Source organism: Piliocolobus tephrosceles, chromosome 7, assembly GCF_002776525.5.
Source record: "Piliocolobus tephrosceles isolate RC106 chromosome 7, ASM277652v3, whole genome shotgun sequence".
Taxonomy (NCBI): Eukaryota; Metazoa; Chordata; class Mammalia; order Primates; family Cercopithecidae; genus Piliocolobus; species Piliocolobus tephrosceles.
In genome coordinates this window covers 11,947,604-11,969,105 of record NC_045440.1, presented here as the reverse complement: position 1 = coordinate 11,969,105, position 21,502 = coordinate 11,947,604, and positions in this window count along the sequence as shown.

Here is a 21,502-nt window from a genome sequence, read left to right as displayed (position 1 = left end):
GCCATCATCCTCATTAAAGATTCTTTAAAGTTCATATTACTAAATCTCTTCTGTATGATATTTGTTTCTATCTTATTCAGCCACCCAATGATGTGGTAATGATCCTGCTTCCAGTGATTACAAAGAACATCCACCTCCTAGAAGTGATCAAAATCACCTTACATTCTACTTCTGTGGCCTTCATTCTCATCCTTATTTCATTTCTCTCATCCTTATTTCACACTCTAACATTCACTGTCATATTAGTCTACTTCCTTGCCTTACTTTGGGCTCTTGTTGACACTCATCCCGTTAAAGACCCATGAACATATCTATTACCATCTGACTAACACTCTAGAGTCACTCTCCTCTCCATTCCAAAGGGCATACTCAGTCAAATAAATACTGAATTTTCATCCTCTTTATCTGCTGCCATTAAGTTTTGGGAAAGTCTCACCACTGTGCAAGTTGACGTCAATAATTTTTGTTTCTACCTTCTAGACCCTTTCTGGCTTTTCAACAATTTTGTGTCAGTTTGTTTCTAGTTGTCTTCCGCAAAAATTTTAAAAAGCCTATTTCAAACATTTTAACTAACTTCCTCTGAACTGAAATGTTAGGTAGTTGTAGAAAAGAAGCACGTTTATTGAAATTCCAAAATGGACAGGGATGAAACTAAATTGTTAACAAAGCCCAAGATACAGTCTGTCCCCACCTCTCTCTAATTAGCCATTGTCCTAGCCTCTGTGGCACAAGGGTTGTGGTCTTTTAAAAACGTGTGTGTAAGGCCGGGCACAGTGGCTCATACCTGTAACCCCAGCACTCTGGAAAGGCAAAGCTGGTGGATCACCTGAGGTCAGGAGTTCAAGACCAGTCTGGTCAACATGGTGAAACCCCATTTCTACTAAAAAATACCAAAAATTAGCTGGGCAAGGTGGCACATGCCTGTAATCCCAGCTACTCCGGAGACTGAGGCAAGAGTATTGCTTGTTAACCTGAAAAGCAGAGGTTTCAGTGACCCAAGATTGCACCACTGCACTCCAGCCTTGGCAACAAGAGTGAAACTGTCTCAAAAAAAAAAAAAAGTGTGTTCATCTAACTCAAAGTAGTCATTATACACATTTAATAATTTACTTTCAGACTTCAAACACATTTGGTAATATTTTCTAAAGTTGTTTTTTTTTTTGTTTCAACGCTTTATTCCTCTATCAAAAACCTCAGTTTCATTTTGCTCCAACTGAAATCAACCACACTTTTGCTCAAAAACACATCTTATCTCTTTGATGTTTTCTCTCTAGTTGGAAATTTTATACATAAAATAAAGTTTTATACAGAAAATGTATAAGCCTTTTATACAGCAAGTAAAGGTTTTTGCCATCTTGAACATAGAGTGGTAGAAAAGGCTGTACAGTGTAAACTGAGGCTTTCTTACTAAAACAGAATTCCTGAATAACCAAGGACACTCTAATATTAACAGAATCATCACCTTGTTGAGAAAGTCAACCCATTAAATATAAGCTGCCTAAAATTTCTCATCTCTGCCTTTTTGATGTTTAGAAGAAACTAAAGATTATAAACACAAAGAGGTTTGCTACATTAGGAATTGGTAACAAACAGTCAATACAATTATACTTTCAAAAATAAATTTTATTGTACATATTTAACGTATATAACATGGTGTTATAGACTATCTATAGATAGTAAAAGCATTCCTATAAGTAGATTAACATATTCATCATCTCATGTAGTTCTGCTTGTTTTTGTGGAAAAAGCAGCTAAAATCTATTCATTTGGCATCATCCCCAATACAAGAAAATGTTATTGCCTATACTCCTCATGTTGTACCTTAGATCTCTAGACTTCATCTAACATATCTTCTTTGTATCCTCTGACCCTGTATCTCCTCATTTCCTCCCCACTCCCACTCCCATCCCTAGTAACCAATGTTTTATCCACTCTTTGTATAATTGATTTTTCTTTTCTTTTAACTTTCACATATAAGTGGGATCATGCAATATTTTTCTTTGTCTGACATTTCAATTAACGCAATCATGCACACTGTGGCGAACTGAAAGGTCTTTTTTTGGAGACTGTATAATATTCCATCATACCAACATACACACACATATACACACACCACAATTTCTTTATCTATTCATTCATCAATGCTTCCATATCTTGGATATTCTGAATAATGCTACAATGAACATGAGATTGCAGGTATCTTTATGAGGTGGCAATTTCATTTCCTTTGGTATTTGTCCAGAAGAGGGATTGCTGGCTCATATGGTAGGTCTATTTTTAATTTACTTAGAAATCTCTATTATTGTTTTTCTAAAATGGTTCTACCAATCTACATTCTCACCAGTAGTGTCCAAGAATTGCCTTTTCTCCAAACCGTCACCATCATTTGTAATCTTTTGACATTTTGATAATAGCCATCCTAATGAGGAGTGTGAGGTGATATATCATAGTGGTTTTGATTTGTATTTATCTGACGATTAATGACATTGAGCACCTTTTCACGTATCTATTGGCCTTTGTCGGCCTTGCTTTGATCAATATCTATTTTCGGTTTTCGTCAATTTTTACATCAGTTTAATTGTTTTTCTACCATTGAGTTCTAAGGTATTTTATCCATTTTTAGTTGCTTTTCATAGGATAAAAGTCCAATTTTAATCTTTTGCATGTGGAAATCCAGTTTCACAGGACCAGTTTTTGAAGAAACTATCCTGTTCCTAAGGTTTATGCTAGTGCCCTTGTCAAAAATTAGTCGACTGTGTATGATTGCATTTATTTCTGAACACTGTGCTTTGTTCTGCTGGTCTGTGTGTTCATTTTTATGCCAGTACCATACTGCTTTTATTACCACAGTTTGGTAACATGATTTGAAGTCAGGAAGTATAATGACTTACAATTTTGTTTTTCTTTCTCAGAATTGTTTTGGCTATTTGAGGTCTATTTTTCTATACAATTTTGAAATTGTTTTCCACATTCCTTTGAAGAATGCCACTGTATTTTGATAGGGATTGCACTGAGTATGTATATTGCTTTGGGTAGTATGGACATTTTAACAATATTTATTCTTCAATCCATAAGCATTTCTTTATTTGTGTCTTCTTAAATTTATCAATGTTTTATTGTTCTTATTGTAGAAATATTTCTGCTTCTTGGTTAAATTTATTCCTAATAATTTTATTTTTGATATTAACATAAATGGATTTTCTTGGATTCACTTTAGTCAGATTGTGATTTGTGTATAAAAATACTCCTGATTTTTGAGTGATTTTGTATCCTGAATCTTTATTGAATTCATTTATTAGTTCTAGTAAAATTTTTTGTGGAAATTTTGGGAAATTTTTAGCATATAGGCTCATGCCATCTGCAAATACAGATAACTGTAATTCTTCCTTTCCAATTTCTGTTTTCTTCTTGCTATCTGATTGTTCCTGCTAGTTCTTCCAGTACCATGTTAAATAGCAGCAGCAAAAATGGGCATCCTTGCCTTGAATTTAATCTTAGTGGAAAAGCTTTTCGTTGTTCCCCCATTGATTATGATGTTAGCTGTGGGTTTTTCATAGTTTTCATTAGGTTGAGATAATTTCCTTCCATACCTAAATTATTGAAAGATTTTTAATAATGATGTCAAATGTGTTTTCTGCATCGTGATGATCATGTGATTCTAATCTTTCATTCTATTTGTGTGATGTATCATATTGATTCATTTGTGTATGTTAAACCAGGCTTGTATGTCAGGAATAAATTCAACTTGATCATGACATATAATCATTTTGATGTATTTTTGGATTCGGTTCCCTCATATTTTATTGAGGATTGTTTGTTTACATCAGTGATCATAAGAGCTATTGACTTGTAGTTCCAGTTTCCTTTCCTTGTGACACCTTTGTCTAGCTAAGGATCAAGGTAATGCTGGCCTTATAAAATGTACTTGAGACGTATTCCTTCTAGATTTATATCGTGGAAGAGTTACACAGGTATTGGTGTTAATTCTTCTTTGACTGTACGCTGGAGTTTGACTGTGAAGCCATCTGCTCCTGGGAGGGATCTTTTTGGGAGGTTTTTTTATTATTGCTTCAAATACTTTATTTGTTAAGCACATATGGACTTTTGATTTCTTCCTGACTCACTATCATGCTTTATTTTTCTAGGAATTAATCTGTTTCCTCGAAGTTTTTCCAATTTGTTGCCATAACTGTTCATAGTACTCTCTCACGATCCTTTTAATTAAACACCTTTCATCATTTCTTCATTTTCATTTTTTATTTTACTTGAGTCATCTTTTGTCAACTATGTTTATGTTTTGAAAAATAAAACTCTTAATTGTTGTCGTGGTTATCCTGTTCTCTATCTCTGTTTCTATTTTTACTATGTCCTTTATTCTGCTAATTTGGGGTATAATTTATTCTAGTTCTCTAAGGAATCATGTTAGACTATTTGAGATCTTCTTTTTCAAGGTAGATATTTATTGCCATAAATTTTCCTTTAGAAAATAGGTTAATAGGTAAGGAATTACTACCAGCATTTTGTTATTTTCTGGCTTTTTTGTAGCTTTTTATGGCTTTTTCCCTCTCTTGTCAGCTATCTTTCAGATTTGATAATTTTATGTACTTAGATTTTGTTTCCTTTGTTGTTATCATTTGTTTATCTGCTATAGTTTTTATTCTGTGATTATCATGAGGCTTACAAAAAAATCTTATAGTTATAATCAACTATTTCAAACGTGTAAGTTTTGTCACCTACAAAAACTCTGCACTCTCCCGCCCACACATGATTTTGTCACAATTTCAATCTTTTTATATTGTGCATTCTTTAATAACTTGTTGTAGCTGTAGTTATTTCTGACCATTTTTGCTTTTAACTTTTATACTAAATATATGTACAATTTACATATCACCATTACAATATGTAATTCTGAGCTTGACTATGTATTTATCTCTACTAGTGTGTTTTGTACTTTCATATATATTCATGACAATAATTATTACATAAATCATGGAAACGTGTCAGTGTATTTAAGTGTACTTAAATTTGAAATATTGCTAATTAATAAACTACGCATGTAACTGAACAAAATAAAGGGAATAAAAAGACTAATACCATCCTCTCTCCCCTACAAAAAAAAAAAAAAAGAAAAAATAAAGATAAATTATTGAAATGTAAAAACAAATAGAGACTATAACAAAATTAAAAAGCTGGCTCTCAGAAAAGTCTAAACAAATTAATACACCTACTTCAAGTTTAATCAAGAGGAAAAAAGCATACAATATTTGGAAGGAAAACTAGGCCACACCTAAACACAGAGAAGAAAGTTTAAAAGTTATAGGCTGTATTAGAATAGTCCTTAATCTAGTAATTTTAAATGTCTGGATGTGTCAAAGAAACCATGTTTCATATTTTCTATAAATCAGAAGTAACATGAAGTGCTTCCTTCTAAAACACTGACAGCTGCTGGGGGAAAGTTATTTGTGTCTACACAGAGTCAATATTTAGGAAGGTTAAATTATCAAAACAGTGTATTGATGATGACATTTTCAATATATAGACAAATAATATATACATATATTTTATTCCAACTTCTTAAATGATGTGTATTTACAGATTCCACAATATTTTCTTTAGCCTACAAGGGAAACGATCATATTGTAGACTTCCATCTTCAGTCATAATAAACAATGTCTAGAATAACCCTCCCACTGTAAACAAACAGAAAAACTGACAATATGTACTTTATCAAGTGATTTCCAAACATTAGACAATATAGGAGTGTGATTTATGAGAAAAGGAAAATAAACAAGATGGCAAAAGTATGACTGATTGCCCTGATTTTCAGCCCGTAGGCAATTTCTGGAATGTGGTACAAGGACTGAAAGCTCAAAACAGAGCCCAGGAGTCTCACCTTTAAGTAAACAGAGATCAAATCTGAAAAGAGGACAGCTGAGAATATGCAGGAATACTACTAGAGAAAAGGGAAGTAAACAACAAAAGCGTTCCAGACATCAGTATAGGGTCCCCTAGAGTTTCCGTCTGAATCCCGATCTTCACATGCATGGGGGTAATGCCTATGACACAGAGCAAAAACAGTTTCTGGTGAAAGAACAGTTATTCAGGGGGGCTATAAATTGAATAATTCCTGCAACTCACACAAGACTAGAAAACATTCAACTCCACACTGAGGAAAATGGAGCAAACTCAGTAAATCACAGGATGTTTGCTAGTAATGTTTTAGTCATGTGACTAAATTAACCTGAGGGTACAGGCAATTTTGGATGTACTTCTCAAAGAGCTTAAAAACAAGCCTCAGAAAGATCACAGTAATATATAACTTAAGTATCAATGAGACAAAATCCAGTGCTTTTTAAAAGAAAACAACAACAACAACAACAATAAAAATCACTAACTCCTTTAGAATAAAATGGAAAGTCTGACTTTCATTCAAGTAACTCTGGACTAGCAAAAAAAAAAAAAAAAAAAAAAAAGCAGAAAATGTGATTCATAGCCAGGAGAAAAATAAGTCAGTATAAATGGACCCAGAAATGACAGAGGTGATAAATGATAGAAATTAAAACAGTTATTATAATAAATATACTAAATGTGCTCAAAGATTTAAACAAAAACATGAATATAGTAAGAGAAGCAGGCCAGGCACAGTGGTTCATGCCTGTAATTCCAGCACTTTGGGAGGCCGAGGCAGGCAGATCACCTGAGATCAGAAGTTTGAGACCAGCCTGACTGACATGGAGAAATCCTCTCTCTAATAAAAATACAAAATCAGCTGGGCATGGTGGTGCATGCCTGTAAGCCCAACTGCTCGGGAGGATGAGGCAGGGGAACCGCTTCAACCCAGGATGCATAGGCTGTGGTGAGCAGAGATCATGCCATTGCACTGCAGCCTGGGCAACAACAGCAAATTTCAAAAAAAAAAAAAAAAAAAAAAGTATCAGATATAAAAGATGAGACTTAAAAAAAACTTCTACAAATCAAAACTGTAATTTCTAAAATGAAGATTTCACTGAACAAGATTACCAAGAGATAAAACATTACATAAGAAATGATCAATGAACTTGAAGATAAAGTAGAAAATATCCAAAATACAGAAAGAAAATTTGAATGTATAAAAAATAAAACTGAACAGTGACCTGTAAGACAAAGGTCAAAATTTGATGAAAATTGATAGTCCACAGATCAAAGATGCTAAATGAATCCAAAAGAATTACCACATACAAAGAAACCTCAGAAAGAAAAAAAGAAAAAAGGAGGCAGGGGCATATTCTGTACCCAGGAAAAAGTAAAATTACAGACTTCTCATTGGAAAAACTGTAAGCCAGAATAATATCTCACTAAAAAGCTGAAAAGGAAACAAACAAGACTGTCAAACTCAAATTCTATAATTGGTTTAAAATATATTTCAAAAATTAATGCAATAAAGACTATGACAGGCAAATGAATAAATAAACACAAAAACCTCTGAGACGATTTTAACTTGCAAATCTACAAAACATTTTATATGGTATTCTTTGGGAAGAAGGAAAACAAAGCCCAATGGGAACTTGCATATGCACAAAGGAATCAGGAAAGCCAGAAATGATCACTACACAGGTAAGCTAAAGCATTTTTAAGTCATAGTATCTTCTCGCATTTTTAATTTCTTTACAAATTTAGTGACTACTTAAAGCAGAAACAATGACACCGTATTGTGATATATGTAACATATTCTATTTTATTTGTTCTTTCATCTTTCTTTGAGACGAAGTCTTGCTCTGTCGCTCAGGCTATGTATGACAGAAATGGCAAAAAGGACAGAAAAGGCGTAATGTTATAAGGTTCCTGCATTACAACTAAAGAAACAATATTATTTAAAAGACAACTGAGTTAGTGAGTTGAAATCTTTGAGCAATCCCTAAAAACTAAATACAAGGACAATAGTGAAGTAAAGTTGGAGCATATAAATAGTCTCAAAAAAGTGGGAAAAGAAGAAAAAGGGATAAACGGGCTGGATAAACCCAAAACAAATAACATGATTGGACACTGAAACTCAATTATATGTACGTGTTCCAAACGTATGTTGTCTAAACAATCCAATTTAAAGTCACATTTTCAAGTTAGATAGTAAAAGATTTATATATTCTACAAAAAAGTCACTTAAAATAATCACGTATTTCAGTGTAATGAAAATGACTGAATTGCAGTCAAACATATCAACATGGATAAGTCTCAGAAGACGTCAAATGATGTTTAGAAAATAAGTTGCAGATAATGTTTTAAAGATCTATTAATATAGGGGAAACTATAAACTCAAGCAAAATCACGTCCACAAAATTCAACCTCTGGGGAGGAAAGGGTGAATCAGCCTTGTTAGGAGCCAGAAGGAACATCAGCTGTAGCTGATAAGGCTCACTGGCAGTTTCAAAAAGGTTAATTTCATTGTTATGCTTCAATGTGTATTATATTAATTTATGTAAATGAATAAACTGTATACCCATTACAGATAATATCATTACTATCACATTATGAAGGATATATCATAGAAAGACAAAAAAACACACACAAAAATTACATCGTAGATGCTTGAGACAGCCTTACTAAAATAAATGAGTGTTCTTTTTTTTTTTTTTTTCTGGAAGGACTCACAAAAACCTTACACTTGTATAATAAAGCAGAGATTAGATTTAATCTTAGGAACTTATTTCAAATTGATTCATCAACTCAGCAAACTCCTTTGTTTAACCACAGATTTCTTAATAGCTCACACTAAGACTTTTCAGAGTATACGGGCTATAAAATATTTGGATTCACAAAAAAATGTATTCTTATGGTGCAGAACTTTTGTTTGCTCTTCTAATGGTAGTTGAGGAGAATTTGAGGGAAACACTACATTTAATTTTAATGTATCCTTGTCTTAACAAAAGGAAGACATACTCTCCGGTTCCACAATCCTTCCTGGCTGATTTTTCAACACTACCCTTCTTCTGAATTTAATCTTTAAGAGGTAATTTCATTGTACTTTGACCCGCTTTTCAACTCTCTTTCCAAGTATATGTTACATGCCACTTATCCAGACTCTTAGTGAGATAAGCCTCTTTGTATTTTATTAATGATATAGCTTAAGCTGCATCTTATCAGCATTACAGCCACTTAAGTGCTGGTGTGCTCCCAAGCCATGATTATAGGTCCAATCCGTGATCGTCCATATTTTAAAATTTTTAATTTTAATAACTAACCACATCATAGATTTTAAATTATCTGGAATTTATGTGTAGCAGTTTTTCCAATGTACATGTAGCATTTTTCCCACGAGAACATTTTATTCCCTTATCTAGAATAAAATTGTGAATCAATTAGTTCTGTAAAACCATAGTTCTTTTATATTAATTTACATTAAAATGTGTAACAGAGTATTGATTGTATTAATATCAACTTTAAAATGTTAGCCAAATAGCTAATTTCTAAAATCAATTGGGTCATTTTATATATTAGAAAAGTTATAGTCACAAAGTGATCAAATACAACTCTGCCAAGCTGGCTGTGTTCTATTTCATTAGGAACTACCAAGGAGAAATACCAGTGTTCTGGACATCTCTAAGGCTTTCAAGTATATCACAGCAAGCACCATTTAGAAACATTTAAATGTTCTGGATTCTCTCCTATGGAAGCAGATTTCTGAGACAGGGATTTCATGCAGGAACTTCATTGGAAGTGCATTCAGAGACAGCTGTAAGGCAGTAAAGAAGACAAGACTGAGCAAAAGGAGACGTTGAACTATGATACAATTGCTAGATATTCATTAGCTGGGAATGACTGCGTTAAGCCTTAAAGGAAAGTTAGAGTGGCCTACCACAGAATGTGTTCACATGAAGGACACTCAGATTTTCACAGGGATTATTTTCCAGCTTCAGGAATGAGGTCATCTACCCAAAGCCTCCAACATATTTGCCACATCTTTCTCATTTAAGATTAATGGATTTTGGCTGGGCACTGTGGCTCACATCTGTAATCCCAGCACTTTGGGAGGCCAAGGAGGGTAGATCACGAGGTCAGGAGTTCGAGACCAGCCTGGCCAACATGGTGAAACCCCTTCTCTACTAAAACTACAAAAATTAACCGGGTGTGGTGGCGGATGCCTGTAATCCCAGCTACTCGGGAGGCTAACGCAGGAGAATTGCTTCAACCTGGGAGGCAGAGGTTGCAGTGAAGTGAGATTGTGCCATTGCACTCCAGCCTGGGCAACAGAGTGAGACTGTCTCAAAAAAAATAATAATTAATGGATGTCATTGGTAAACTGGACTCATGTTACACAGGATGTGTTGATGGAGCAGGCCTTTTCCGACTATATTATGAGAGAGAGAAGAATCAATGTAGAACTCAGCAAGACTTTGAATGTGTAACGTCACTATGGTATGAAAAATTCTTTTAATTTCCTTCCTGATAGTACTGGAAGAAGTTATGCTAGATCATCAGTCACGTATTAGTTACTCAAGGCTTCATTGGCAAATCTGGCAACAATATCACATTTATCACTGTAGCTACAAATGAGGCTTCTCCTCATCTAGGTTTATATTAGTCCACTGTTATCACCCAGAACCTATGAGCCAGATTGTGCAAACTACATGAGGATGTAATGAGGACCATTGTCCCGGTATCATTTAGGTCATTGAAGAGAAGAACACTAATATCTGCCATTCTACCTGTGATACAATACAGATTTTATTGGTTTGGCTAGATTTACATACCACTACAATAGTCTTACCCTATAGGCCAAAAAAATTATGTTTCACCAACGATACAACATGTTCACTCCAATTACACACATGGATCAGAGAAAGAGCCACTTCATTGACACAGAGAACCCACAAATTCACTGTGAACCAGACTTTTGTCAAGACTCCATTTATTATCTAGTCTCCATAATCCCTCTTTAATGTAGGGGAGGGGTAGGATAATGCTTTGGTTTCCCTGGATAATGTACTTATACTCTGTATCCAGAAGTCGTTGAAATGTTTGAGTGTTCTTTTCCCAGTATATATCCAAGTTAATGTTGTATTTCCTTTGGGGATGACTTGAGGAAATCACTTCAGTGTACATTTGCTATGGTGTGTCAAGGTTCTCCCTGAGGGCAATAGTTCTGGGTCTGAGAATTGGCTCAGGTCCAGAAGCTAAGCAAAGGATTCTTTTTATTGGTGTAATGACCTTAAGCTTCCTGAACTTGATTTATTTTTCATCCTTGATTCTTTATTGTTGTTGTTCAGATTAAGAAACTCAATGTTTCCCCATCTCTCTTACTCCTAGAAACACCATAACCTGAAACCTATTTCCAGAGCTTTCTGCATGTCCAGCCTTTGGACTGGCTGGGGCCAGTGTTGTCAGTAGTAAAAGAATTTACCAAGGCAGTCTTAGGTAAAGAAAGGCAGATTTATAAAAGAAAGTGTAAAAATATGTTACAAGAGTGCAATGGGCTGCACAGCAGAGAAAGGGCTCTCTGTGAAGAGTCAGGGGCTAGACGGAAGTTTTATAGGATTGTGCTGGAGGGGCCAAGTGTGGACCAAGTTTGAACTGCTGGGGCTACATGCTTAAGGAGGTATTTGGGAACAGGATGTTGTGCCAGCAGGTGGTCTGTGTTTAGTCATCCCTCAGAACAATTGTTCTCTGTGACCTGGAGCCCCTTATCTTATTAGGACTTTACAGCCTCCTGGACTATAACTTTAACATTTATATGATGTTTGTATTCATTTCACTATTTACAGTTAAAAATCACTGTCTAGTCTAATGACAAATTTTGTATTTATCTCTTCATTTCTATTAACACCTACATTTTATTATTTTCAGGTTCCATCATCTATTAAAGTTTCTGCAAACTGATCTCCTACTTTCATTCCAGTCTAAAGATTATAGCCACCACTGAAATTCTTCACAATCCTGGTAAAACTCTCACTAGAAAATAATTTACAACGATGGCAACTGTGCTACTTGTCAGTTTTCCTGGGTCTATCTGTAGAATATAGTTGACTGGTAGATTTCCCAGTCTTATGCAGTGTGCCCCATTCTAGTCTGCCTATTTCTCTGGAGTATTTTCTGTCTTACTCCACATTCTATTGCATTAAGTGTGTGCCACTGTTTTTCATTTTTGCTTTTGATAGTGTTTTTATGTAAACTGGATGTCTTCCTCACCCAGTTTTATTACTGAAGCCGCCTTAATCTGATGTCATTGTGTTCTAATACCACGCATCCTCTTCCAATTCCTGCTGATAATACATATTGCCTAGGGCCTACAACTCTTTTAGTACAAAATTCCTTTCTTCCCTTAACCAATCCAGCACTTCCTCACCTGGACTATGCTGTGACTTCACCTTAATTATCATTCCGGTGGCCAGGAGGAAAGATAGGGGCAGAGTCTGGGGTTGGGAGCAAAATGGTTCTCAAGACAGAGGCTTCTCCATCATTTTCAAGTAAGGAGAGAGAAGTATGAGCCATTGATATGACAAAGGTTCTCGAGTGCATTGACCTACATGTCTCAATTCCTCATTTTTTAGTTTTCTGATTCTAAATTAGGGGTTTGGATTGCTGGGGTTGAGAATTCAATCTTCTCTAGAGATCAACTACTTTAAAAATCATGCTGCTATAAAGACACATGCACACGTATGTTTATTGCGGCACTATTCACAATAGCAAAGACTTGGAATCAACCCAAATGTCCATCAGTGACAGACTGGATTAAGAAAATGTGGCACATATACACCATGGAATACTATGCAGCCATAAAAAAGGATGAGTTTGCGTCCTTTGTAGGGACATGGATGCAGCTGGAAACCATCATTCTTAGCAAACTATCACAAGAACAGAAAACCAAACACCACATGTTCTCACTCATAGGTGGGAACTGAACAATGAGATCACTAGGGCTCGGGAAGGGGAACATCACACATCGGGGCCTATCATGGGGAGGGGGTGGGGGGAGGGATTGCATTGGGAGTTATACCTGATATAAATGACGAATTGATGGGTGCTGACGAGTTGATGGGTGCAGCACACCAACATGGCACAAGTATACATATGTAACAAACCTGCACGTTATGCACATGTACCCTAGAACTTAAAGTGTAATAAAAAAAAAAAAAAAATCAAGTCCTGGGCCTGATCCTCAGCTTTGTCTTCAAAGATGAGGGTTTTGTTTTTATTTTGTATGCTACCAAGGGACCTCTGATTTTCACACTTTGCCTTAAATTGGTGATAATCATATCTAGTTTTTTGGTGTCTTTTTTCAATGCATAAGTTTATTCAACAACTGTCATCTGTTTTCTTCGTCCTTAAAATTATTTCTAATCCTATACTTCTCAAATAACTGAAAGCAATTGCATTCCATTTCAGTGGCATCCCATCTAGTGATAATATTAACCACTTCACACTACAGCATGCCAGAGGAAAACCAAGCCACCAGGGTGTTATTGCCATCCAACCAGTGGGTGATCCAATTTACCAAATTTTATTATGATGCCTATTTCCGGGACAATGTCTGGTACCCACTATCTTAGATAAGGTTTCCTGCAAAGAGATTCTAATATGAGAGTTGTCAGCAAGAGGTTAATTGAGAAGTACATTTAGGACCAGCATATGTGAGGAAGCAGTAATAGTTGAATAAGCAAAAGTGAGGATGTGAACCATGTTACATTTACCACAGAGACCACAGAAGACTCAATGGGGAAATTTGAGTCTGGGATGGCCCTCTGGATGACAACGCCTTTGTAACTCTGCATCTACCAGTCATTGGATGTGCACTGTCTTGGGAAAAAGGATGCAAACTTGGTTGGAGCAGCTTTTTCTTGCTTAGGGCAATTCCTGATGGAAAAGGGCACCTGTATTAGTCTGTTCTTATGCTGCTATGAAGACATACCTGAGACTAGTTAATTTATAAAAAGAGGTTTAATTCACAGTTCTGCATGGATAAAGAGGCCTCAGGAAACTTCCAATCATGGCAGAAGGGGACCCAAAGACATCCTTGTTCACATGGCAGCAGGAGAGGGAAGGGCAGAGCGAAGGGAGGAAAGGCCCCTTATAAAACCATCAGATCTTGTGAGAATTCACTATCACAAAAACACCATGAGGTAACTGCCCCTGTGATCTAATCACCTCCCAGGAGGTCCTTCCCACAACACATGGGGATGAAAATTTGGATTACAATTCAAAATGAATTTTTTGGGTGGGGACACACCCAAACCATATCAGCATCTATCAGCCACGAGCATTCTGTAAAGCTCACATGATAACATTCACTTGATATAGCAACATGAAAATTAGATTCACATGCTTTTAGGGGGTATGAATGAACAAAAGATTTTAATACTGAAATAGAGTACACATTTTAGACAAGCCCTTCCCACCTTAAGAAAGTCATTGGATAGCACACAATTGCAAAGGGTGAGAATAGAAATAATGAAGTGTGATTGGATGCTTCTTCGCTCTATGCCAGAGAATTTAGCCACTAATGCTGGGCATTTATTTTCATGGACTGAAGACCTCAGTCTTATTCGTTGGTAGTTTATGTTATTCTGAATATGTTAATTCTTTGCACTATTATCCTGTGTTATAGTTATTACCAGTACAATTACAAAGTATTCACAAAGACCAGTGTACCTAGCACAGCAAGAGTGTGGGAAAGTAGTGAGAAATGAAGAGGTAATGGAGGGTGCACACATCATGAAAATAAGTTTAAATATGCCAGCACCAGTGGATACCCCTTGGCAATATGGCTTCTTGGGTAACCTACAGCTCTGAGTTTTCATTTTCCCTTCAATTTCATCCAATAAGTTGATTCAAGCTTGTGAAATCTTAGTTTCTTTAAAAGAAGCATTTGAAATTTATTTTATCCCAAGATTTTGTTGTTTTCAGCAAGACATTTGATCTGAGTAACTTAGCAGTCCTCTCTTAAAAATGGAAGTAGGCTGGGTGCAGCGGCTCGTGCCTGTAATCCCAACACTTTTGGAGGCTGAGGTGGGAGAACTGCTTCAGCCCAGGATTTTGAGACCAGCCTGGATAACATAGTGAAATCTTGTCTCTACATAAAATTTAAAAAAAAACCAAGCATGTCGGTATGAGCCTGCAGTCCCAGCTACTCAGGAGATTAAGGTGAGGAATCCTATTAACCCAGAAGGTCAAGGCTGCAGTGAGCCATGATCATGCCACAGCACACAGCACTCCAGCCTACGCAACAAAAGAAGACCCTGTCTCTCAAAAAAAGAAAAAGGAAGTCACAACAGTTAATTTTTTTAAATCACCATGTGATGTGGTTTGGGGTATACCCACCCAAATCTCATCTTGAATCATAGCTCTCACAATTCCCACATGTCATGGAAGGAACCCAGTTGGAGGTAACTGTATCTTGGGGGTGGGTCTTTCCCATTCTGTTCTCATGATAGTGAATACATTTCACAGGATCTGATGGTTTTCAAAATGGGAGTTACCCTACACAAGCTGTCCCTTTGCCTGCTGCCATCCATTTATGATGTTACTTACTCCTCCTTGCCTTCTGCCATGATCGTGAAGCCCCTCCAACCACTTGCAACTGTAAGTCCATTAAACTTCTTTTTCTTCCCCTTCTGTGGTATGTCTTTATCAGAAGCTTGAAAATGGATTACTACAGTAAATTGGTACCAATAGAGTCGGGTGTTGCTGAAAAGATAACCGAAAAATGTGGAACCGACTTTGGAACTGGCTAACAGGCAGAGGTTGGAACAGTTTGAAGGGCTCAGAAGAAGACAGGAAAATGTGGGAAAGTCTGGAAATTCCTAGAGACTTGTTGAATGGCTTTGACAAAAATGCTGATAGTGATATGAATAGTAAGTTCCAGGCTGAGGTGGTCTCAGATGGAGATGAAGAGAGGAACTGGAGCAAAGGTGAGTCTTGTTATGTTTTACCAAAGAGACTGGCAGCACTTGGCCCTGCCCTAGAGATTTGTGAAACTTTGAACTTGAAAAATATGATTTAGGGTATCTTGTGGAAGAATTCTTTAAGCAGCAAAGCATTCAAGAACTGACTTGGGTGCTGTTAAAGGCATTCAGTTTTATAAGGGAAGCAGAGCATAAAAGGGAAAATTTGCAGCCTGACAATGCAATAGAAAATAAAATCCCATTTTCTGAGGAGAAATTCAAGCCAGCTGCAGAAATTTGCATAAGTAGCAAGGATCCTAATGTTAATGCCCAAGACCATGGGGAAAATGTCTTCAGGGCACATCAGAGACCTTTGTGGCAGACCCTCCCATCACAGGCCTGGGGGTTTAGGAGGAAAAAATGGTTTTGTGGGCCAGGCCCAGGGTCCCCACGCTGTGTGCAGCCTAGGGACCAGGTGCCCTGCATCCAAGCTACTCCAGTCATGGCTGAAAGGGGCCTACATAGAGCTCTGGCCATGGTTTCAGAGGGTACAAGCCCCAAGCCTTGGCAGCTTCCACATGGTGTTGAGTCAGCCAGTGCACACATGTCAACGACCAGGGTTTGGGAATCTCCGCCTAGACTTCAGAGGACATATGGAAATGCCTGAATGCCCAGGCAGAAATTTGCTGCAAGGGCAGGGCCCTCATGGAGAACCTCTGATAGGGCAGTGGGGAAGGGAAGTGTGGGGTCAGAGCCCCTCCTGGGGCACTGCCTAGTGAAACTGTGAGAAGAGGGCTACTGTCCTCCAGACCCCAGAATGGTAGATCCACTGACAGCTTGCACTGTGTGCCTGGAAAAGCCAGACACACTAAATGCCAGCCTGTGAAAGCAGCTGGAGGAAGACTGTATCCTGCAAAGCCACCGTTCCCATGCCCAAGACCATGGGAAGCCACCTTTTGCATCAGCATGACTTGGATGTGAGACATAGAGTTAAAGGAGGTCATTTTGGAACTTTAAGATTTGACTACCCTACTGGATTTTGGACTTGCATGGGGCCTGCAGCCCCTTTGTTTAGGCCAATTTCTACTATTTGGAATGGGTGTATTTATCCAATGCCTGTACCCCCATTTTATCTAGGAAATAACATGCTTTTGATTTTATAGGCTCATAGGTAGCAGGGAATTGCCTTGTCTCAGATGAGACTGCAATGAGTTAAAACTTTGGGAGACTGTTGAAAAGGCATGATTGGTTATAATATGTGAGGACATGAGATTTGGGAGGGGTCAGGGATGAAATGATATGATTTGGCTGTGTCCCCACCCAAATCTCATTTTGAATTGTAACTCCCACAGTTCCCATGTGTCATGGGAGGCACCCAGTGGGGGGTGATTGAAGCATGGGAGCAGGTCTTTCCCATGCTATTTTCATGATAGTGAATAAGTCTCCCAAAATCTGATGGTTTTAAAAATGGGAGCTTCCCTATACAAGTTCTTTGCCATCCACATAAGACATGACTTGCTCCTCTTTGCCTTCCACCATGATTGTGAGGCCTCCCCAACCATGTGGAATCATAAGTCCACTAAGCCTCTTTCTCTTCCCAGCCTCAGGTATTGTCTTTATCAGCAGCATAAAAACAGACTAATACACCATGTCATACCAGCATCCCAGCAGATTCTGAACGAGGTAGGTAGGTAAAGTGTAGTCATGTCTTCTTCTGGATAAAATCAAGGCATGTATCTACAAAATGCAGTCATGGTGAAGGCTGATCTGCCTTTTTTCCTTGAAAGATTGCCTGCATTATGAGCTTTCCAAATTGTGCTGGTTGACAATACTATTGAGCCACATTGGAAAATTGGAAGCATAAGAATTGCATTTCACTATTTCTGTCATCTTACCTTTTTGCTCTTGTGTGCCTTCTTCTGGCTTCTAAGAGTTTAGAGGAGAATATCCTTAGGTGACCTCACACAACTTTTTAGGAGATCCAAAAAATAATTTAGTATGAAAAGTTCCTTATGGTCTCTGAGAAACCCTTTGAGCATGTGGCCTGATCTTTCAGGGGAAAGATTTTCTTATGATCAAGATACTTGTTCTAGAATGACAGTCCTATTTCAAGTAAAAGAAGCTTAACAAATGATGCATGTCTCAGGACCTGTCAATAACAATAGCTATCCATGTCCAGGATTATGTGCATGTTTGAACTTGGAGCTGGCTTGTGACTTTACTTTAGAAGATGAAGGCTATTTTGTGCCATAAGGAACAAATTTGGAATTTTTAAAATGTAGGTTTAGTTTAGATTCTTTATGACTCTTTTGGGCTAGATTTTTAAAAATTAAATGAAGGCATCTTGTTTACAATCCTTTTCTGAAAGAAGGATAATGGAAGGTTAACTGATATGTGTAAGGACAGAATAACTAAAATCACACATTACCATCCGCATCCCTTTGAGAATTTGAGAGAATAAAGAACATTTCATGTGGCCTTGTAATGCAAGTAGCCTGGAAGCTTTGATATGAAAAAAATAAAGCAAATAAAAATTTGCTAGCAAGGTGAGATGGGACAGAATAAAAGAGCATAAATCTATAACTGTAAAATACTTAATAGCAGGTGGGATGCGTAAAAAATAGAGCATCTAGATCAAGGACAAATGGAAAAGAAAGCGACAGTACTGCATTAGGTTCCCAGAGGTGCTATACAAATAGAAACATGTTTTCTAAATGGTGAAACAGGTATTGCAATGACTCTTTATCAGAACCATGAGTCTTTTTTGCAAAAGAAATTGGATTTACTAGTTGAATGTTTTTCTCTTCCTCTGGTCACAAATGGTATTGGGGCAACTTGAGATAGGATTCAACAATGTACAGTCTGATGGACAATGAATGATCAGCCTCATAATCTAACTACATAAGCACAATAAAACAAAATCAGAGTCTCTTGCAAGTTGTCATAGGGGCAATAAGCTGAGGGGACGACGTTAGTTAAGGCAGCAAGCAATGAAGTTTTGTTCAAGAATTCTATCTTTCTATATTCCATTTCACATCTACTAAACAGTGTTCAAAGTTGAAAAGGTAGTTCTACCCTAATAATGGTGAGAAAGTATTCTGTATATTGCATGTTGATCAGAATAAAACCCAAAGAAACCTTTGTAGGGTAAAGGATAAAATATGTTTGTCATTAAAAACTTTATGATACAAAGACTAGGGAATTCTTGATTTCTAAGAGTGTAACTGTTTACACCTATGTGAGTGACTGATTTGGGTGCTTTTAGTAAGCAAAAATATAAAACTAGCTTGGTTTTATATGATAAAACTAACAACATTGATAGAGCTGAGAAGAAATTTCAGGATTAGCATATCTAGGATATCCATAAGAAGTGGGAGTTTAATTTGGGCATTGGGCCTATCAGAAGTTTGGGTTGGCAGTTAATTCTAAACATGAGGTCAACATGAGGACTTCTTCCAATGATCTTCCTCACAGTATGGCTCCCAACACTAAGCCTTTAATGAAAACCTCATTTAGTCTTATTATACCCTGGCTTCTTTACCAAACCTGGTGATTCCCTCCTAACTTTTCTGTGGTCTTGAAGTATTCAGCTTATAAAGCCATGCATTTAGTTGTATTACTTTCTTTTTCTTATCATGGCAATCCATGCAATTTAGAGTCAATTACAGAATTAACTTCACTTAATAGGTTTGCGTGCCAACTGATGTAGATGGATTTTTTTTCCAAATAGACTTTTTATTACAAGGCATACTTTTAGAATGAACTGAAATAAAAATCGTTACATTTCAGTATCAAGAAATATAGAAAACATTTTTTAGCTGACCTTAAAGATTTTAAAACTTGGTTATGAGTTGTATTTAGTTACCTAAATGTAAATTCCACAGCCTAATGTAGGGCACGTAACAAAAACAAATTTAAATTTGTAATGTACTTATAATCATCACTGCATAGTGAATGCTGATAAAACCAGGAAATAAAAAGAAATCATCTCATCTACCATGACCTGGAAATCCTAATACAATATACATGCTACCTGGAAGAAATTCCCTACTTCCATAGTAGCCTCATTCAAGAAGAACGGGAAATTAAAAAAAAAAAAAAACATCTGATCTATCATGACCTGAAAATCCTAATTTAATAAAATATAGATGCTACCTGGAAGAAATTCCCCACTTCCATAGTAGCCTCATTCAAGAAGCTCTAATACAATAGGGTCTGATGAGATTATCTGCCTTGAATGAAGATTTTATTATTTAGAGTAACTGGAATATCTGACATTGGGGCATTAGGAGATCCACTTTGAAACAGTTTGTCTTCTTTTTATCCCTGTTTTAGATTTACACACTATTAGGTAAAAGGAAATCTTTACACATCTTCCTTTTAATAATGGACAAGTGGAAAACATCTGAGAGAGTATTTTTAAAAATATTTATTAACAATTTTAGTTAAAATCTTCCTTAGGAAAACAACTTATCACCAACGAAAACAATGCATGAATGTGTCTCCTACTGTGTTCTTCATGTGTAAATACTTCCTTTTAGATATAAAAATTACTATTCAGACCAGACTTATCATTAATGAATAAAAAAACAGGAGTATGGCTCCCTTTGGAATTACCTCTCCTAATAGAATAAAATGCATGAATTCTCAACCTGATTCTTAGCTGATTTTTTGAGTCAATTATTTTAAGACCATGCTTAGATAACTCACATTCATGTCTAAAAGACCTTGCTATAAATCATCAAGCAATGGCCTAACATATATACAAATAGAAATATCGCAGCGTGCTTTTACCATTCACATTGAAGAATTTGCAGTTTTTTCCTTCAACTACAAAGCCTGTAAAGTTCTTAGATTCGTTTTATCTCTCGCCATACTTACTGATTTTTTTTCTGTTTCATTGACACTGCTGCCCTTTAAATGTAACTAATTTGTATTACAAAAGTGGTTAGTAGGAGGTTCTATGAAGAGCTAATTAGCAAAGCACTGTGGTGTTTTGTTTTGTTTTGTTTTTTGATGTTCAATGCTGGTGGGCCATTCATTGAACTTTGACCTAATTAATCACCTAGAAATCAGTTACAATCTTTAATTGATAGCATTGTGGTAAGTTAATGCACAAGTTACTAAATCTTACACAAACCAAACAGCAGTGGTTCCTTAAACCATGTTTGACTAGAAGGGAGGGGACATAATCTGATTATGCCTGACAAAAAAAAAAACAAACCCCATTTGTAGAATAAAATACTTTAAATTGATAAATTATTATAAACGAGCCTCCCTCCCCACACACACTTTCTAATAATGGGTTCACTTTTCCCTTTCCGTATAGCCGCAGCTGGTTTTCCACCGAGTTGCCTAAACATGTTTCTCATATAAGCAAAACTGAACATGCTGCTGCTATTAATCATCATAAACTTTTTAAAATGTGGTTTTCCGGAAAACTGGTACTTTGGGAGTTTTATAACAACCCTTTCAGAGTCTAAGCCACTCCATCTCCTCCGAGTTCATTCTAGAAAATGTGTTTTTTATCTTTAGTAATCCGAGACCACTCTAAAATTAAGGCCATCAGGGAAATAGCAAACTGATGATGCATTTTTACAGTGCTTTTTTCACACTACTGCTTGATTGACAGATCTTTGTGAAACATTTTT